At 34.8% G+C, this 22226-nt stretch overlaps 1 protein-coding gene and 1 pseudogene across 3 annotated transcripts in view; one reads left to right on the top strand and one right to left on the bottom strand.

Annotated features, from left to right (window-relative positions):
- Nucleotides 1-22226, top strand: part of LOC105154647 (uncharacterized) — a 577042-nt gene that overhangs the window by 489892 nt on the left and 64924 nt on the right. The window lies entirely within an intron of this gene.
- Nucleotides 4790-9712, bottom strand: LOC147909053 (uncharacterized; annotated as a pseudogene).

The following is a 22226-nucleotide window of genomic DNA, read 5'->3' as shown; positions in this document are numbered from 1 at the left end:
CCATTGAGTCACTTATTCCCACAGTAGCCCAGGCGGGCCAATAGCATTGGCAACATCTCTTCCATTGCTGCCTGGACTATCCCCGGAACGGAGTCAGCCGTGAGCTCCTCGCCAGTGACCGCACTACTGCCTTGAGGCCCACCCTCGATCAAGGTGAAAACCTCCCGTATGGGCGGTCTCCGAGGAAATCGGTCCTCTTCTTACATCCTCCAGAGTGAATGGAGGTTTAGTTGATTTATTTCCCCTCTCCAATAAGGTTGCACTGGTAGACGCAGAGGCCGGTTGAGTCCGCTGAGTCGCGGAGGGTAGGGGGGGGAGGTCTCTTCTCAGCCGGATTCTCCGGCCGATGCACTTTGGTCGCTCCTTTGAGTTCCCTTAGGGTGGTCAAGGTGACTGGTCCATGAGATAGCTCGTTTCCCTCTTTAAGTTCGCAATCTCCCAACGGTACTCTTTCAGTCGGGGATCCTCCTTCGGCGGTGGTTGAGGATCACCATGCGCTCGCTTATTAAGGACCGAGCTGGCCGCAAAGATGCGTGTGTTCGCCTCCCACAAGTATTTTCTAAAAGTTCCCTTAAGATTGGTAGACTTTTCCGCCACCTTACAAAAGGTTCCCAATTCCCGGGTCACCGCTTCCGATATCTCGCCCGTAGTCTCGTGGGCGTCTAGTCTTCCATTGCTATCTTCATTGCGTCACGCAGGCACCTCCTCGCTCTTTTGGAAGTGGCTTGGATGGCGGGATTGAAGATATGTTGTCCCTTCTGGGGCGTTTATCCGATATGGACTCATCGTCACTTATCGAGAGGACGTCCTCGTCCGCCCACCTTTTTTGTGCTAGAGGTGTCGTGGATGATGCCCTCGATAATATGGACGCCATTCTCGAACGGAAGTCAACAGCCATTAGCGAGAACATTCCGTAGTCTGCAGGTATGGGAATTTTCTGGATTATTCCCTCTATCGGCGCCGCGTCTCCGATACCTACCGAAGTAATTCCTGAGTTTCCATATCTCTTCCACCATCCGTCCGGATGATACGTCGCCTCCCGCGTTTCCGTAGAGGCGGATTCATTCCTCAGCAGGAGCATTCCCAAGCCAAGAGCTGCATCGCCCGAAAATTTCTCTTGTAGGAAGGACTCAATATATTCCACGCATCGTAGTGTCCATCCTGCCCAAAGAGATCCTCCTCTTTTCTGCTCTTTATCGCGGACGCATTTCTTGACATCGATGGACCTGCAGTGCACCCGTCGACGCGCCTGTCACATGAGACCTCGCAGGGATTTCTCCCAGCAAGATCCGACCCAGGGGCGGCTAGGACCCCACCCCACCATCGATAGCTGCCGTATCCGAGCCCGGCTACTAACGTAATTGACTTCTTTTTGTAATCCATTACAATCCATACAAAGTGGGGGTGTTTTACAAGCCGCCCCATGCCGAGTGTACGATTTTCCTTCCGAGTTTGACAGGTTTTGCTTTCCGTTGATGATATGATACTGCACCAATTATAGCATAGTTCCGTTCATTTATATTTAATATTTCAGGTATAGAACAAAGTGTCGCACTCTTTTTTATACAAGCAGCATATCATTCGTTCGTGAATACAATACAATGCAATCTATAAGTGCTAATTAAAAATTATATTTTTCATTTGCACTTTCTTGGCACTTTTAGCATGTCAAATTCTTATAGCGGTTGGTGTCGAGTACAGCGTTTTGTAATTCTAACAGACCGTTTTATAAAATCATATTGATGTTAATATTTATCACTGGAATTTTCCTCAAATTTTTCTGCTTGCAATGAGAACAGTTTTTGCTTATAATTAGGCTAGGAAAATCTAGGAATAAATGTTCCGCCATTACAATTCGTATTTAAAGACATTACAATTCGTATTTAAAGACATTATGTTTGCTCGGTAAGGTGTAGCTTCGAAAATTGATACATTGATAAGAATATTCGCACGTTCTTGATAAATATTTTTTGTAATTTTGTTACTATTTATCATTGTAATTTTTTTTGCAAAATTACAAAAAGTATTGTTTAATAATAATGTTATAACTTTCGTTAGTTATTAATGCTTTGATTACTTATGATTTGATTAACGAATCGAACGCACAAGTCTCATGAACCATGATGAAGTTATCACCGGAATACTTTAAGTAAACTGCCATTTTTTAATACAGGTAATTTTTTGTAAAGCTCCATACTATCCCATTGTGGACAATCGTCGAGGTAAGACAATTTTTGCTTTTCTTTTAATTCTAGATCAATCAACAGTAGATATATTAGGCTGGTTCTAAACTACTAGAAGTGGACGTGAGGCGCGGAAGGTACTTGTTGATGCAGGAAGAAAGGCGCGTGGGATACTTGTAGGCGCGCAGGGAAGGGAAGGGAAAGCGTGGGAAAGTCCTGGCGTTAACGATGTTTATGTAAATATCAGGATCAATAATATGTGCCGCCATGTTGTGACGTCACGTATTATTGAAACTCTACCCCGGGTCACCGCTACTCCACCGCTGCCACTCCGCCGCCATGTGCGTTACATACTTACTATCTTTTTCTTGATGCGTTGTCGTCTTCTCTTATTTCCCTTTTTTCTTTTCACACCCAAAACCATTTGACATGTCACGACATGTTCTGATGGTAATATTATCAATGTAATTTTGATACAATTGCGACGTTGCTAAATAGTATACATAATGATATAAATGTTAAAAATCGCGATGTATTGCGACGTTGCCAAGTAGTGTGCATAATGATATAAAATAAAAAAATCAATTTTAACCTCCGAATTGCGCGGGTTTATTTTCATATCTGTTATTCATTCTTTTTTCTTACAATAGATAGTATATATGACATAGGTCGAATGGAAAGTAAAGAAAGTATATATACGTAGGCTACTAGAAAATTTTCTGCAATCTAATACTTCCAGTGGCGCCAACGTTCTGCTACTATGGAAGTACAAATTAGTTCGATCTGTTATTTTGTGTTCAAAAATGCATTTATTTTAAAACAAAATGAATGAACAGATTAATTAAAGTATTGTCCATCGCTGGCTACTACTTTTTCTCATCTCTCAGACAATTTTCGAATTCCATCTCAAAAAAATGACTCGTCTTTGGAGCGATCCAATTTTGGAGCCAATTTTCGATTTCTGTGAAAGAAGTCAACCGGTGACGTGCTGCATCCTGAAACAACCAATAATCAGAAGGAGCAATGTCCGAAGAATATGGCGGGTGCGGTAAAACATCCTATTTGAGCGTTTCTAAATATTTTTTTATGACTTTTGCGACATGAGACCGAGCGTTGTCATGAAGAAAAATAACTTTATCATATCTTTGCTCGTATTTCGGCCGTTTTTCTCGCAATGAACGGCTCAAACTAATCAATTATAGCCGATACCGATCGCCCGTAATGGAATCGCCAGGTTTCAGCAGCTCATAGTAAACAACACCCTTTTGGTCCCATCAGATACAGAGCATGATCTTCGAACCATGAATGTTCGGCGTTGGTGTTGATGTTGAGGTCGATGGCAACAATTGACCGAGCTTAGCATAGTATTTTTTCTTCTTGGAGTTGTCATAGAATATTCACTTCTCATCTCCAGTCACAATCCGATGCAAAAAACTTTTTCTTTGTTGTCTTTGAATCAGGTCTGTTCGCAAGTGAAAAATCGCCTTTCAACATCTCTCGGTTTCAGTTCATAAGGCACACAATTTCCTTGTTTTTGAATTATTCCCATGTCTCTCAATCGTGCAGAAACGGCTTATTGAGTTACTCCCAATGATTCTGCAAGCTCCTCTTGCGTTTGACTCTGATCTTCTTTGAATAATGCCTCTAATTCTTTGTCTTCGAATTTTTTTGACTATCCAGAGCGAGGCTTGCTTCAACGCTGAAATCTCCATCCTTGAAATGTCGAAATCATTCCCTGTATGATTTATCAGTTGGAGCAGTGTCACCATAAACTTTGACAAGCATTGGATGGGCTTCAGCTGCACTTTTCTTCCAATTAAAGCAGAAAATTAGAACCTCCCGCAAATGCTGTTTGGTTAACACAAAATTCGACATTTCAAACACAATAAAAATCAAGGTTTTTGTATGAAACTCAAAGCGATATAAACTGAATATTATTAGCAGATGTCTACCTCTCTGAAAACGCCAAAATCAGCTGTCACTATAAACCATTCAGCCGGAGCCATCTTTTGGAAAACGGACCGAACTAATTTGTATTCCCAATAATTATTTTTAATAATACAAGATAATACATCAAATCGTATTTGTTCAGATAAATATATAAGTAAAACGAGATAAATTGACATACACTCATGCATTTTAAATTTTTCTGCAGTCATAAATTGCTTCAAACATGTAACAATTAATTTTGTACACAGAAAAAATATTTTTAATCTTTTATCAAAAATAAAATATCATACAAAAAATAAATTCATTATTATTATGGTATGAATTGTTCTTTTCTAATTAATAATAAGATTAAAAGAAAATATACTAATAAGAAAAGTGTATATGTATATATATCTATCAATCCTGCATCAGTTTTAATCAGTTATATTGTAAGTACTTTTTGAATAAAACTTAAATTCACATATTTTTAACGCAAAATAAAATAAAGCACAATAATTATATATAATACTTGTATATAAAACTTTATCAAAGTACATTATATGTATTCAATAAAATAACATAAAAAATGGTATTTATTTTACAATATATGATTTTGAATTTTTGATATTTCACTTAAATTTAATATTATTTGAAACAAATCCAACATATTATTCAATTTAATGTTCTCTATCACACGTTGAATAATTGGCTTCATTTTGTTGTATCAATCGATTAACTTCATTTTGTTGTACTGGTTTTGTTTTTAATTTAGCTTTTACCAACCAAGTTTTTGGCGTTAATAATTTCATTATCTGTTATATTTGCTAGACTTTTCTTTGAGTCTTACAGATTCTGAAATGATAAAAATGATAACATTATTTTGATTGTCTTTTTTCAAATAGATATTTTAACAATTCATATTTTTGATGCAAAATAAAATAAGTCAAAATAATTGTATATAATGTACTTTGAAAAATCTTATTAAAGTACATTTTATATATTTTAATATGTAAGTACATTATATCTATTTCATTTGGATATAAATCACGGTCTTGAATCTATATTGTGTCTTTATACATTGGCCTTACAAGACATTTCTTTGAATCATTGTTATTGCGATAAGTATTACCAAGTGTCTCGGTCAAACTAGCTAAAATATCTTTCCCGGCAACTAGGAAAATCCAGATTCAATCCTGGTCGAGGTAATATTTCGCATAATAGACTTTTCACTTTCTTCGGGATGGGGGAATTTTAAAGATGCTATTTAGCATCGGTAATATTAAATTGATTTTCAATTTAACTCTATGATGATATTTTTCTGATTCATTTCAAGAGCTATGTTTAAACCGAAAGAAACGGCGCCTAGTTCGGAGAATTGGAAACTATATATAAAATCACATATGAAATATTATGTCAGCGCTAAGATCTTGCTATGACCATTATTGATCCACTTTCTATTTATTGGATATTCTAGTAAACTTCTTTGAAATTTTTTTTATTTTTCCATCACAATTAAAACATTTCAGAACAAATAATTTTCATTACAATCTTGCATCAAGGTCGTTTTAATATTTCCAATATATTAATTAATAATTTAAAACAAAAGTTAAAATATACTCGTAATCTAAACATTATATAGAAATCAAAATAAAATTTGTAATACTTACTAAGGACTAATTTCGTCAGGATTAAATCCTTAAAAATCTCTTATGCCTCTCCCAGCTGTATTCTCTTCCAACTTCTGATGTTAAAATTCAGCACATCACTTTCTTAACAATGATTCGTAGATTATTACCGCCCATTTTCGACAATTCTGTAGCCTAAAAGATATAAATTAGATGTATATATAATATATTCATATATATAATATATTCATTTATATAATTATATGTATAATAATTTTAATATAACAATTATCTTACCACATCGTGAAATATTTCTTTATCTTGTAAAGTTCGTTTAGCTTGTATTCGTTACTAACGTTATCTTAGCTCCGCGAGGTAGCGAACTCCTCGAACGCATCTTGAGAAACTACATGCATTCACGCGGGATTCAACGCTGAGAGGGGAAGGGAGGGAATAATGGTGGGGACATAATCGCGAAGAGGTGACAAGAGTGGTGGAAGATTTATATAAGTATTCCTCAACCACCGAGAGAGTCAATAGATATTTTGCAGTCACACAAGGAAGACATGGAAGCTTTTAAAAGAATCTTTGCGTTCCTCAATTCCTTTATCGTACCAAAATTAGATGTAATAAAGAACTTACCTATTGAAATTTCCTGCATGATATTTAGCATGCTAGACGACCGGTCTCTCCGATATTCTGCGAAGGTTTCTCTGACGTGACGAGGAATTTCTGCCTACGAACGGAGACGCAGGAAAACACACGACGCAACAATACTAAAACATAAACTAGCACGGTGTTTCAGTGAGGCGGCTATGATGTTTGATGTGAACGAACGAGTTGGTAGTGCTGTTCAGCAGAATCCCGATCGTTCCCGAAGATACTTACGCGCATCAGAAAACTTCAAAGATAAAAAGAAAATCAGGGCGTATAGAGGAAATATACGCTTTTAAATATTACTATAAAAAATAATGTATATTTATTTATTTTAATGACTTAATAATTCATAATAAAATAAAGATAAATTCCACCATCTACCGATTCCCAAAACAAGCATAATATCTATATACAGATAACCAATATCCTTTCCAAAGCCAAACCCCCTCCATCAAACATCACTAGACAAGAGCGATTGGCCTTCCAAGACCTAAACAGGGACACAGACATCATGCTACCAGCCGACAAGGCAACACGACAGTAGTCATGAACACATCAGACTACAAGAAAAAGATGAAAAACCTTTTCCCGGACAAAACATACAAAAAGTTTGATAAATGCAACTAATGCAATCGCACAGAACACCAAGTTCTTTCAATTTCTTGAAGCTCAATATTTGATTTTACTTATAAACTTTGTATGCATTGTAATGAGACTTCACTTACGATATTTTGATTAACATTTTCTTCATCAACAAGAGGATTTGACTTTAATGAATCTATATGCTCATTTAATTCCTCTATTCGAGCATTAATGCTATGTAGGTGTCGTAAAACTTGATATTGAAATTCTAAAATGTTCAAAACGTAGAAAAATAAATACAAAACAAGTCTTAACATATTTTACAAAAAGTTGTTGCAAGTAAATTAGAAAGTGTATATAGTAATATGCATTGTAATAATATTCACAGAATACATTTTCTCCACTAAAAAATACTTTCTCCATACATATATTACTTTTCATTTCATTTGCGTGTTTTTTTCAAATTAGTACGGATCTCAGTTCAAATATTATTAGAATTTTGCTCTTTGCTTTCACTAAATTTATAAACATTATTTATTTTATTATTATGTCACACTTCATTAGTTGAATTTGTTTTATTATTATATGTTTCTATATAAAGATTATACGTTTCGCAGATTTCCTCCGTATCCAGATCCATTCTTGGAATGTTTCGTGAACCTTGCAGTCCACTTCATCAGGGTGAGGAGCAGCCTGATACTGAGCTGTTCCTCCGGGTCGTTCCTTTTTTATATTATGCTACTTGTTGGAGTGAGAAAAAAAGAGAATTGTGGGGGAGGGAGGTGGAAGAATCAGTCAGTCTTCAATAATCGGGATTTTTCATATTTTATTTATGTTGTAGCCATTATTTCTATTTAGATTATTAGGGTGTTTTTGTATCTCTATGACTTCTCTATACTTTCTTGGAAAATATAATATAATGTTGGCTATTGTGGTCGTTTTGTCAAACAGTATTGTCCTGTTTCGATATTGTGTTCTTTATATCTATTTTTTTGTTATAGGTAATTATATGGCAGAATTTTAAATTTATTTTATATTTCAAAATATCTTCTTTCCATAACTAATTGTACAAGATCTGTACTGTTGCAATTATTTTAGCTTTATTATTAAATTTATTCTGTTTTATATACTATTTAACAGAGTTGCGTAAATTAATATATTTTTTTAAATAAATTAAGTTAATGACTTGTAAAATTAATTTAGTTACGTTAAGAGTTGAATAAAAAACTCAATTAAAAGTTACATTAAGATTAAATTAACCGGTTTAATTAAGAGTTAAACGTGAAAATTATATTCATAATAAATGAGGAACTTTTAAAGTTAAATTACTTAAAGTAATTATAATATAAATCGTCAAAAAATTTAATGTTATTTGTAAATCAACTTCATATAAAATAACAAAGAAATATTGTTTTTGTGTAGAAATGTTTTTTTTCATAATCTTTTTCTTTTACAAAGATAAACTTTTAACTTTTAGTAATTTAACTTATTAAATTAAAGTCGAATTGCATTTGAAAAATAACTAGCTAAAGTTAAAAATTAAATTATTCAAAATTAACTAAGTTAAGTTTAAACATTATTAACTTTTAAATTTTTTAATTAACTTTTTGTTTTTTAACTAGTTATTATCCAACCCTACCATTTAAATTTTAAAAAATTGTATGTGAACTTTCAAAAATATACAAGCACAAGAAATTGCAATTTAAATATACGAGGGGAAATCAATAAGTACCCGTGTTAGTAATGAAGACGCAAGCTTTTCACAAAAATTTTTTTTATTTTTCAACGTAATCTCCTTTTAAGAGCATACACTTTTCCCAACGCTTCTGCCATTTTTTTAACCTCTCAGAAAAATACGATTTGTCGAACTCTGCAAAATAGGCCTCTATTTCAACGATGACCTCCTCATTCGACGTGAATTTTTTTCCACCGAGTCATTTTTTCAAGTTTGGAAACAAGAAGAAGTCACAGGGGACTAAATCGGGTGAGCAATCGCGGCATCGGGCCGACAGCTTTTTCATTCCCAAGTTATCATGTAAAATATTGAATGCCATTCCGTACGACACGCCTATGTCCTCTGCTACTTCATGCACTTTCGTTCAGCGATCAGTGAGAATCATGTCATGGACTTTTTCAACGATTTCCTCAGTAACCACATCTGCCGGGCGGCATGGATGCTCCTCATCAAAAACAGACGAACGACCACCTTTGAATTCGTTGAACCAATATCTGACGGTTGTCATAGATGGTGAAGAGTTCCTGGAAATAGACGGCATTCAATTTCGTTTTAATTTTTTCGCACATTTTTCTATCCAAAAATAAGAAACGAATCACGAATCGATATTGCTCTTTTTCCATCAAATACGCTCACTACGAATTGTTATCAAATCAAGACTATTGCATGAATTATCCTGAAATTTTTATGGCGTCGTTTAAAAGATGATAGTACATGATGGTAATCCCAACTTGCATCAGCAACATCGCCTGTCTTGAAACACGGGTACTTATTGATTTGCCCTCGTATTAATTTTGGCCTAATATTTACCATATCATCCTAAAATTCTGATTTTCATTACTTTCCAATCATCTTTTGGAATTTCTCTTTTCTTAATAAGCTCAGATAATTTAGATGGATTCTTCGTTAATGACTACACATTGATTTTTATTAGTTATCCAATTATTTGGGACAACTTCTACGGAGTCATCTAGTTGAAAATGACAAACGCACCATGCCATATTTCTGAAAGTGCAAATTCAAGCAGAATGAAATTCAACTACATACGAACTTGTTACTCGTATCATATCCTTATATTATTACGATTGAGACTGGCAATATTTTGTATAAAAAGAATTAATATTAAAAATGTAAGAAGTATTTAAAATATTAATAAAAATAATGAAATTACAATATAAAACTGAAAAAATGCTTAAGAGATAGATTGCATTAATCATATGCTTATAAAATAAAACCTGAAAACTCATGTATAAAAATAGTTGGCATCAAGGATCTTTCAAAGGAAATAGGAAACAGGAAATGATCTAAATCAATTTATGACTGATGGAGATATTTGTCTTCACAAATTTGATACATCTTTGAATTTTTGAAGTACAATATTAATGAAATCGAGAAATTAAAAAACAAAGACTGTTTGTATTGAAATGATAGTAATAAAATTCATAAATTTAATGGAAAAATGCAAAATGCACAAAGATTTATATATAAAGAAATGGATAAACTGCTTATAACATGAACAAATATTAATGTTGATTAGTAACGATTCGTCAGACTTGTTCGACAGCTGAAACTTATTAGAGATTCAAAAAGTTGCGCTTTATAATTTATGTCAAGGGGACCTGAGGCATTCGTAACTGTGAATTTTTACATTAATATAAATATGTAATAAAATTACAAAATTAGAAATACATATTGCAAATTATTTAAATAAAGATTGCAACATCAGAGCCAATGAAAATAAATATTTAGGAATAGATAATAAATTAAAATCTCGTCTTAGGTTTATGATCAATAATAAAAGGTTGTTTATCATTTCAAAGTCCTACAACAACATTTCTGATAAGCTCTATGTAATGATGACAGCAACCATTAAATCAATCCTAAAGAATAGAATTTAATGACGAATATTTAATATCAAATTTTAATTATTTAGTTAAAATTAATTGTTTGCACTTTGAAGACTTATTACAAAAAAATATTAAAAATATTAAGATTATTTACATGTGCAACAAAAGAAAAATCACAGCATTATTATCTTTATATGGCAACAATATTAATTTGCATTTAATTTCTAATGATGAATATATTTTTAAATGATTAAGTTGTCAAAGTTACAATATAAATATAATACCTTGTTTGAGATCGGTAATTCGAAAGGAAAGCAAGAATTCTTTCAGTCGATCGACATTAATTGTCATTGAACGCATGCACAAATTGAGCTCGTGATTTCATCTCAAACATGATTTTAATCCTCGTTAAAATCATCAAATTCGTCGTTCTTTGTTCTTTTTAAAAACAATTCGTTACACGCAAACAAGTTGTCGTTACCGGCAACGGACAATCGAAGGTTCTAGAACAATTCAATTCGCGCACGCGAGCGCCGCGCTCCGACGAATACGTCACGCGCTGTCACCAATCCCACGCACGGATTTTCTGTCGCGCATAACTGTTACGTTGAACGTCGCTAGAAAAGAATCCAAAGCGCCAATCAATTTTGTACACCTAATGCCACGTAATAATTACGATTGTGGCAAATTTTTATTGGATTTTTCCCAAAAGGGAAAGCTCAGGCCGAAAGCAATAAATGCTTCGATCTCGCCGTCCTCCTTCTTACTTCCAAAAAGTTCTTAGAGTTCTTAGAGTCATAATCTCGCTTCGTAAAATCGCCGTGCTAACCGTTTAGTGAAATCGCTATAAACCGAATCTTTCGAGAAGTGCCGAGAAAAATCGCCGAGATTTTCCATCACCGCGATTCCAAACTCAATTTGGAAAAGGTGACCGCATTTAATATTCTGTTAATCTGATCTTTAATTAATTATATCTTTTGACTTTGTAACTGAATACATTAAAGAAATTCTTTTGTTAAATTACAAAGAAACTGAGTTGATTTCACTGTCGTGCATCATATCAACCTTGTGCCGTTCTCTCACTCGAATCTTTCCGCGCGGTGCGCTCTCGCACATATCTAAAATTGCAAAATCACAAGGTTCAATAAAAAATGATTTTTTTGTCGAGAAATGTTTGCCCAATAATACAAATAATATTATTACAATATGTTATAGTGCATATTTTAACAATGTCATTATCAAACATTTGTATATATCAATCAGCAATGTTCAATTTGAAAATACAGGATTTTAATTTTAATTCTTTATATTGACCTAAACAATTTAGTAATAAGGGACCATTATAATATTCTTTGGCGACAATATTATTTATTTTCAGATAGATTTTCTAATCTTGGAATATTATTATATTCGGAAACATGACGTATTATTTGTTCAAATATTTTTCTTTTTTTTATCTTTTTTTTTAATTGTATGATATAATTCTCGAACAGGAAAGCTGAAAATTCATTTAAATTGCCAAATTGACATCTTCATGTATATGTAACAAATTATGCACGTTATAAGAAACAAAATCTTCATCATAAATATCGATACTTTCAACAAAGCATTTCATTAAATTTTTTGCATAATTCACCATGTCCATTTTTTTGCAGAATTCGTTACTACACATTATTAGAGTAGCAATGTGTAATGTCAAGAAATGATAAAATTATTTTTTGATAAAATTTGTTTAAAAATTACAGGTCTTATATAATATTATTAGGTGTACAAATAAGTTTCCGCCGTTTGACAAAAGACGGCGCCACTAGCAAGCTATGTGGGGAATTTTTAATACCTCACTAGCGCAGCGAGTGTAGAAAGCTTAAGGATTATGCCTAGCTTTCGAATTGCTTGGCAGCGTAAAAATAATAAAAAAAGAAAAATTATAACAACAGATCAATAAAGGCATTCATCCTGTACGGTCATATTAAATTGCTCGTGAAATAAAGATTATTATTACCAATTATAAATAAAGTCTCGATCATTATTTCCTATATCACATCACACGACAAGCGTGGGTTTGCTAGAGAATCCGACTTATCCATTGAGTCACTTATTTCCACATATGGTTAAAATTGTCTGATGTAAAACATTATATCGTAAGGTTGGACATCTGTCAACAACATAATCTTTAAATACTAGCGATTTTGTATCAGCATCATATATTTTTTTTGTGCGAAAATGCCGAGTTTTAAGCCGAATAAGTGTCATTTGCGGGAACTTTTGATTTACTTCTTTAATTTGAAGAAATCTGCAGCTGAGATTCATCGATTGCTTGTAGAAGCATATGTGAGGCTGCCTTAAGTGAGAGAAGTTGTCGTGAATGGTTTCAAAAATTTAAGAACGGTGAATTTGACGTCGAAGACAAAGAACGTATCGGAAGGCCAAAAGTGTACGAAGACGCGGAATTAGAAGCATTATTGAATGAAGATTTGTGCCAAACGCAAAAATAACTTGCACTTACATTAGGAGCGACTCAACAAGCAATTTCACATCGTTTGAAATCATTGGGAATGATTCAAAAGCAAGGGAATTGGGTTCCATATGAACTGAAGCCAAGAAACGTTGAACGCCGATTTTCCATTTTATGTGAAATGCTGCTTGTCAGGCATAAACGAAAGGGTTTTTTACATCATATAGTCACTGGTGATGAAAAATGGATCCACTACGATAACCCAAAGAAGAGGAAATCATGGGGATCACCTGGCCATGCTTCAACATCGACAGCCAAGCCGAATATTCATGGAAAAAAACTCATGTTGTGTATTTGGTGGGATCAGCTTGGTGTCGTGTATTATGAGTTGTTCAAACCGAACGAAACCGTTACTGGGGCTCTCTATCGAACACAATTGATGAAATTGAGCCGAGCACTCAAGGAAAAACGCGCTCACTACTATTCCAGGCATGACAAAATTATTCTCCTGCATGATAATGCTCGATCACATGTTGCGGCACCGGTCAAAACCTACATGGAAACACTCAGTTGGGAAGTTCTACCCCACCCGCCGTATTCACCGTATTCACAGACATTGTCCCTTCCGATTACCATCTATTTCGATCGATGGCGCCTGGCCTGTCTGAGCAGCACTTCACATCATATGAAGATATCAAAAATTGGATCGATAATTGGATAGCCTCAAAAGATGAAGCGTTCTTCCAACGCGGTATCCGTATGCTACCAGAAAGATGGGAAAAAATAGTGACTAGCGATGGACAATACTTTCAATAAAACATGTATCGTTCTTTCACAAAATGCTTAATTTTTATTAAAAACGGCGGAAACTTATTTGTACACCTAGAGTAATCACAGTTTATATATTGTACATTCCCAATATTCTTTGCTGTATTAGTATATATACAGGATGTTTGGTAAATAATGAAAAATCTTTCGCACAGTTTTCGTCTTTTGCAGTTTTTTTTTTGTAAAGTTGATAATATTTGAGTAAAAAATTATTGGAAACCAATTTTTGGCAATTTCTAGCAATTAATATCTTGTTATTATCTATTGCGAAAAATGGTAGAGAACTTTTCTTTTCAGTTTAGATCATTCTGCCCCTGTGCAAAAGATTTTTCATTATTTACCAAACACTCTGTATATTATTTTATGTCTGAAAGCGCGAATTTTAGCTGCTACTGTGATTGATCAAAGTATGCATATTCTGGAAAAATATATTAAAAACTTTTATGAATATTCTTGGAATATTCATAAATCTTTAATGTTTTTCCAGAATATATATATACTTTGTTCCAAAAATATTCTTCAAATATTCTTGGAATAATCATAAAATGTTTTCTATATTTTTCTAGAATGTTTATATAATATTCAAAAATATCTAAAAAAATATTCTCTTAATATCTGTATATTTCATGTTCATTGGAACATTTATAGAATATTATCGAATTATACATAGCAAATTCTAATAAAGTTTCTCAGAATATTCATAGCAAATTCTAATATTGATGAATATTTTAGGAACATTTACAGAAAGTTCTATAAATATCTTGAACATTCTATATTTATAAGAATATTTATAGAATATTTCATGCGTTTTCTAAGTACAATACATTTATTATAATAGAATATTTATAGGATATTCAATACTTATTTTGGATAAATTGTATTCCATGAAATATTCATAGAATATTCATAAAATATTTTGAATGAGCCGTGGAATATTAGAATAATCACACAATATATATAGCATATTCGTAGCACATTCTTCGCTGTATGGGTTCGAAGCAAAGTAAGAATCACTTGAAGCTTTTATCGCTTAAGTAATTCTGAGTAGAGAAAGAGGTGAATCACTTGGAGCGTTTTACAGCTTAAGTAATTCTGAGTAAAGAAAGAGGTGAATTACTTGAAGTGTTTTATCGTTTAAGTAATTCTGGATAAGAAAAAGGAGAATTACTTGAAGCATTTTATTATAATTTGTTAGGAGAAAAGATAGACAGGATGTGTCTGTGAAAGAGAGAAAAAATCAAGAAGGAATAAGAGAGTGAGAAAATTTTGATGGTCATATAACTTTGAAAGTAACATGTGAAAAAAAAAAGAAAATTTGTTTTCGCTATTTGCTGAAGGTAGTGGCGAACTATAGCGGGTCCCCGGTGATGTCTCAGTGATGTTTTTTTAACTAAAGATCAAAGATTCTTCAACGTGGATTACTGATTTTTCTTAGATTGCACTGAGCCAAAAACTCCGCACTTGGAACAATTAAACTCGTCATCTGATCTTGAATGTCACTTATGACTGCTTAAAAACATTTTTTATAACTGACTGCGCTTTTTTAAAGGGCCATACACACACACACACACACACACACACACACACACACACGTGTGTATACAAGTATGAAATGCGGATTTTTAAAAAAAAAAAACACGTTAAATTTGGAAGAATAATAAAAAGTAGTTTATTCAAAGTATGCTCCATTGCTAGTTACACATTTTTCCCATCTTTCGGGTAATTTGTGGATACCACATCAGTAAAAATCTTCCCCTTTTGCCGAACCATTCATCGAGCCATTTTTTCACATCTTCGTACGAACCAAAGCGCTGCTCAGCAAGTGCGTGACCCATCGATGCAAACAAGTAATCGATGCAAGTAAGATAATCGGAAGAAACCAAGTCTGGTGAGTAAGCCGCATGGGCTAGCACTTCCCAGCTGAGTGTTTCCAACGTGTCGCGAATCAGTTTTGCCATATGTGACGGAGCATTGTCATGGAGAAAAATGATCTTGTGTTGCCTTTTTCGATATTCTGGTCATTTTTCAAGTAGCGAACGGTTCAAATCGATCAATTGTTTTTAGCGTTTGGTATTAACCGTTTCAGCAGGCTTTAACAGCTCATAATAGCCCATACCCTTCTGGTCCCACCAAACACAGAGCATCGTCTTCCTGCCAAAGCGATTCGGTCTTGCGGTCGATGTGGATGGTGCGCCTGGGTCTACCCATGATTTTTTGCGCTTGGGATTCTCAAAATATATCCCCAGTAACGATACGATGCAAGAACGACTTTCTTTTATATCATTCGAGCAAAATTTCACATGTGTTTTTGCGCCTCTCCATCTGCCTCTCCTTCAACTCATATGGTATCCATCTGCCGACCTTCTGAATCTTTCTCATCTCTCGTAGGCGATTGGAAACAGCTTGTTTGCTCTAACGCTTAATTGCTCTGCGAGTTGTTCTTGTGTTTGTGAATCGTTTTCGTTCAACAATGCTTGCAATTCTACATCTTCGTACCTTTTTGATGGTTTTCCGTGTTCCTTGTCTGCAATATCGAAATCACCACTTTTGAAACGCCGAAATCATCGTTCACACATATCTTGCGATGGAGCATGTTCACCATAAGCTTCTCGAAGTAATCGGTATGATTCAGCAACAGTTTTCTTCAAATGAAAACAAAAAATTAGTGCTGTTCGCGAATGCTCTTTATTTGGCACAAATTTCGACATATTGAACACAGCAAAACAATACTATGCAAACACTTTTTCAATTTATCACTTATGCGCGTTTGATGGCACTTGTTGATGGCACAACAAAATGGCATACGTCAAATCTTTATACTACACACTGCATTGGTGCATCATCTGTTGTCTCAAATCCATACTTCATACTTGTACACCTGGTACAATATATATAAATATATATATATATACACACACACACACACACCTAGTACTGTGTGTGTGTGTGTGTGTGTGTGTGTGTGTGTGTGTGGGTGTGTGTGTGTGTGTGTGTCCAGGGACCGCTTCCGTCCAGAGACGAAAAATAAAATTAGTTAAAAACAATTTTATAAAGCCTTCTTTTGTGATTTTCTACTTTCCATTCAAGTGAAATTAATTTATTTTTACTCGTTTTCGAAAAAAAAAAACCAAATTTGGCAGTTTCCAGGACACTCACAGACTGAGGTTCTGGAATAATATATTTTTTCAGAACATTTACCGATTGACTGGATTCCAAGAAAACGTATGTAAACAGAAGAATTGACTAATTGACAGGATCCGGAACAATATATTTTTCCAAGACATTCACGGAATGGCAGGTCCTGAAACAACATATTGTCCAGGACATTGACTAGAACGGCAGATTCCAGGACAGCACACTTTCCAGGACATTGATTAGAATGGCAGGTTCCGAGACAACATATTTTCCAGGACATTGACTAGAACGGCAAATTCTGGATCAGCACATTTTCTAGATGAATTGAACTAGAATGGCAGCTTCCGGGACAAAACATTTTCCAAAATTCTGACAAATACTGCAGCTTCCGAGACAGTACATTTTTAAGAACATCATTCAGAATGCAGTTTCGGAGACATCTTTCTATTCATGTACAATGTTTTTAGGACATAAATTGTTTTATTGAGTATAAGGATGTTCCAAAAGCTAGTAACAACGCTTAAGGATAGACCATAGACATAATATAAATAGCGAGCATAGCGCGAGACATGACGTTCGAGAAGAAGGCAACACAATTGGATTTTTCATTCTTTCGCTAACAGAAGAAAGTGAAGGGTGAATCATGATCATGCGTCTTCTCTCTATACTATGTCTATGAAGCAGATACACGATCGCGTACGATGCACTCCTCCCCCCATTTTTTCTGTTAGAGAGAGAACGAAAAATCCAATTGTGTTTCCTCCTTCTCGCTCGCGCCAGAGATCGATATCTTTGTCTGACATATGCTCGATCTATCTATACTATGTCTATGGGATAGACACATGAGACAATTGTAAAAGACTAATATCAAGATACCAAGGTTATAACATTTAATTTTTATAATATAACTTCTTTTTCAGACAGCTCTAACATCTTTGAATAATAAAGTTTTAAACTAATCACAAGGATCTAGAATTAGTAATTACTATTCCATTACGAAACATTTTGTATATACAGTCAAGTGGTTTAGGTATTGCATTATGTGTGAATAACGAAACGCACCTGAAACAATTATTCTTGCCGAAGATGTCCTAGAAAGATTTTGTATTGTCTCGAAAGCTGCCGTTCTTGTCAGTATCCTGGAAAATGTGTTATCCCGGAAACTGCCATTTCAGTCAGTGTCCTGAAAAATGTTTTATCCCGGAAGCTGCCATTCTAGTCTGTGTCCTGGAAAATGTGTTACCTCTTAATCGTTCTAGACGATAACCTGGAAAAATATGCTGTCCTGGAACCTATAACGCTGTGAAAGTCCTGAAAACTGCAGAATTAGAATTTCTTTTAGAAGAACAAAGAATAAAAACATTTCATTAAAATGCGAAAATAGTTTTTTGGAAAGGACAATGAAATTAATAAAAGGAATTATCCGTTGATTTAAATTTTATAAACAATTGTAAGATAAATTTATGTATTTCCAACAATATTTCTGTTGGGTTATTTGTGGAATAATAACAAAGAGTCTACTAAAATAAAGAAGCTGTTATTAGATACAAGCCTCGTGACGAACTAACTATTCATACACACAACGTCTCGATCGACACATTCGATAAGAAGTAAGAGCTGTAAGAAGAGCAATAACGTCGCGCTGCGTGCAATATCATAACTTCCTGAAAAATAAAACCTACTTATATGATAAGATTATAATCATACATTGCGCACATAACACGCGGAACATAAAAATATCATAATTTCTAACACTCCCATTTTCCAAGTATTATCACTAACCGTTTAATTCTTCTAACATCAATTTTGGATCGCAAGAATTTGAATCTATTTCTCACGAAACTCTTAGTGAAAATATCTGCGAGTTGATCATCAGAGGGCACGTATATAATTTTTATCGACTTTCATATTTCTCGCGTATAATGAAACCTTACATCGATATATTTCGTGTGATTATGATATTCTTAATCAATCTGATTGCGCTCTGATTATCAACATACAAAGTGATTGCCTTGTTATCTGATTCCTAATTCGGTAAGAATTTTACCTAACCAAATACATTCTTTAATTGCGATGTTCGCTGCTATGTATTCCGCCTCAGTCGTGCTTAGACTTACTGTCGCTTGATGTTTCGAAGCATGTAATTGCTCCGTCTACGAACTATGAAATATCAAATGTGTTTCGTAGTTCGGTAAAGAAATGATTGATTACAGTAGTACAATCCGCTACACGAGCCCGTCATCAACATGTAAGGCCAGATAGATCTTTCTTCCCTTGTAATCGCCAAAATAGACACATTTGTTAGACTCGCTTTGCTTTAGATTAAATTTTCTCATAAAATCGTTAAACCAATCGTTCCAGCATCTTGCTGCTTGCTTTAATTCGTATATTGATCTATTTAATTAGCATACTTTATTACGATCTGCACTTATATCATCAGAAATTTTCATGTATAATTCTTCTTTGACTTTACCATTCATGAAGGCAGTTTTGATATCAAATTTTCGCATTTCCAAATTCTCGATCTTCGTGATAGTAAGCAACAAGCGTATTGAATCATATCTCACTACAGGTGAGTATATTTCATCGAAGTCATCGCCAGGTTTTTGCGAAAAACCTTTAGCACACAATCGTGCTTTATATACTGAGTTGTTTCGTGACCTTCGCATTGATCCATAACATTGATTGTCTTTTGAACACTATTTGTAATTGTTACGTCCAAACCCTTGAAAATTTGGTCAAGGAAACAATGAGGGAGAATGGAGAGGATATGGAAGGATCAGACTCACAATCTCACAGGTATACGCGCGGAGGTGAACATCTGTGTCGTATGCACTTTTAAGTCCCGGAATGTGGGTCAACGTCCGAAGGGACGCTATGACACCTGTTCCGCTGGATTGCGAACGTCGGTCCTACTTTTTCGGTCAAGGAACTTAATTCCTTTGACCCGAGACTGGACCTCGTGCGATCTCAGGTATTCGAGGGAAGTGAATGCGAGAGGTGATGTTAATAAAAGACAGAGGAATATCTTAAGTTACATTTATTAATAAAATAATAAACAAAGGGTTTTGTACATTATAACTTCTCTTTACATAAAAAATATATATTATCTATAGAAAAAATATATACTATCTTGTGGATGAATGCGTGTGCGTGCGTGCGTGCGTGCGTGCGTGCGTGCGTGCGTGCGTGCGTGCGTGCGTGTGCGTGTGTGTGTGTACAATGAATGTGTTTTTCCATGGGAAACGCGGGGGTGAACTGTAAATAATTATGACTTACTTAGTAGCTGTCCCCAAGATATCGGGTAGGTGCTAGACGAGTGGCCAAGGAGATCCGTCGTCAGCGAAGAGCGTCTGAAGGGCAGTCACCGTGGCGTATGGCTAACTTCAGTTGCGATTTGATTACAAGTTCACACTCGGACGGAATCGCGAACTGACGTGATTAGCGCAGGTTATAATGATTTTCGGACTGTGCGAGACAATAAGTAACTAAGCGCGAACTCCACTGACGTGGACTGAATGGTTTAAAATTCTGTACTGACGTGAACCGGGTGCTTCAAAATTTGGTACTAACGCTCTGTGCTTCCGCGAGACCTCTATTTATATCCCGAAAAAAGGGTGTTGAGCTCTTTGTCTAGGATGCTGAAGTTAGTTGTAATGTCACGCGAGATTTACGATTTTTATAACGTTTTATCGTAGTTGATCTAAAGTACATAGAGTAGTTTTGAGAAGAAGAGAAAGTGATTTATGGTTTTCCTTAAAGAGCCAAGATTGCTCCAAGACGGATTCTGTTATTCTCGCGGAAAATATAACTAGATAAGCAGATGGTTACCATGCTATCATTGTCAGTTGCGAGTCTGGTTTCAGATAACGCTCCTGTTGGAAATTATTCTATGCGTTTACGTTTTTTTAAATGCGACATGCCTGTTTTCTAAGATAAAATTGTTAGTCAATCTCAGATGATAAAGCCTAGATTTTTACTATTGCGTGACTTCGGTACATTTATAATGTCTTTGCAATCTTGTCTCTTTTCGGGCCTATATTAAGGTTATTATTCTTTCCAGATTGATTGACATTTACAAGTTTTCGCGGCGCCTGTCCGGTCCGTTTCTCAATTCTGTCAGTCCGTTATCAGAAGAATCGCCGCTTGGGTCTCATAGACGCCAATCATAGTCGCGGCGAAGAGAAAAAAAAATCGTGCCGTCTGTAGGACGTAACACAATCAATGATGTTCTTTCCTCTCGACTAGTGAACCGACTATTGTCCAGGTATCATTCCATTCATGAGCTTCAAGCTCTTCGTTAATTGCAGTAGTCTATTCTTTCGATTCCTTACGTTTATTGCGTCTTCATATGTTATTGGCTCGCCGTATAACGCAATGCATGCTTTATATCTATCCGATCGCTTTAAATTATCACGATTACGCAATTCATAGTTTTTGTTTGTTTCGACGACCTTCGGTTTCGATTCATTATCATCTCCGATGCTTTCAATCTCATCACGGTCATTCATTTCGTTAGGAGAATTATTTAAACCGATATTGAAAGAAACATTGTTCTCATTCTTTTTATATCGAGCCTTCTCGTTAAAAATTATATTATATGATACTATTATTTTGTTCGTAAGTGGATTAAACAATCTATAATTCTTAAACTCGCCGTCATATCCAACTAAAAACATTTTACTTGATTTCGGCTCCCACTTTTTATAAAATTCTTTGGGAACATGAGCGTATGCAACGCTTCCAAATATCTTTACATGAGAAAGATCGGGTTTTCTTTTAACCAGTTCATAAGGAATCGCATCACGCGAATGAGATTGAATATCTGTTCATAATGTAGATTGCCGTATTTGTAGCTTCAACTCATAGACTTTTCGGTAATCCGCTCGCGATTAACGTCCTTGTGCACTCGACTGTTGTTCTAATATCATGCTCAGCAGTGCTATTCATGTATATATAGTCCTGATGTTTCAAAAATGATACCACAATTCTTCATAAAATCACGCATCATATGATTTGTAAATTCCGTGCCGTTATCAGCTCTCAAAGACTTTATATCATAACCGAAAATATTTCTAAATTCTGTAACAAATTCTTCAAATCTATTATAAGAATCGCTTTTATGATGCATAAAATAAACTTTGCGGAAACCAGAACAATTGTCTTTCAAAACTAAAAAATAACGAGACTCTCCAATTGACGTTTCCGACATCAGTCCACAAATGTCAGCATGAATCAAGTCACCAATCT

Source organism: Acromyrmex echinatior, chromosome 7 (genome assembly GCF_024713525.1).
Source record: "Acromyrmex echinatior isolate Ae372 chromosome 7, ASM2471352v2, whole genome shotgun sequence".
NCBI lineage: Eukaryota > Metazoa > Arthropoda > Insecta > Hymenoptera > Formicidae > Acromyrmex > Acromyrmex echinatior.
This window is presented reverse-complemented; position numbering and strand designations above follow the sequence as displayed.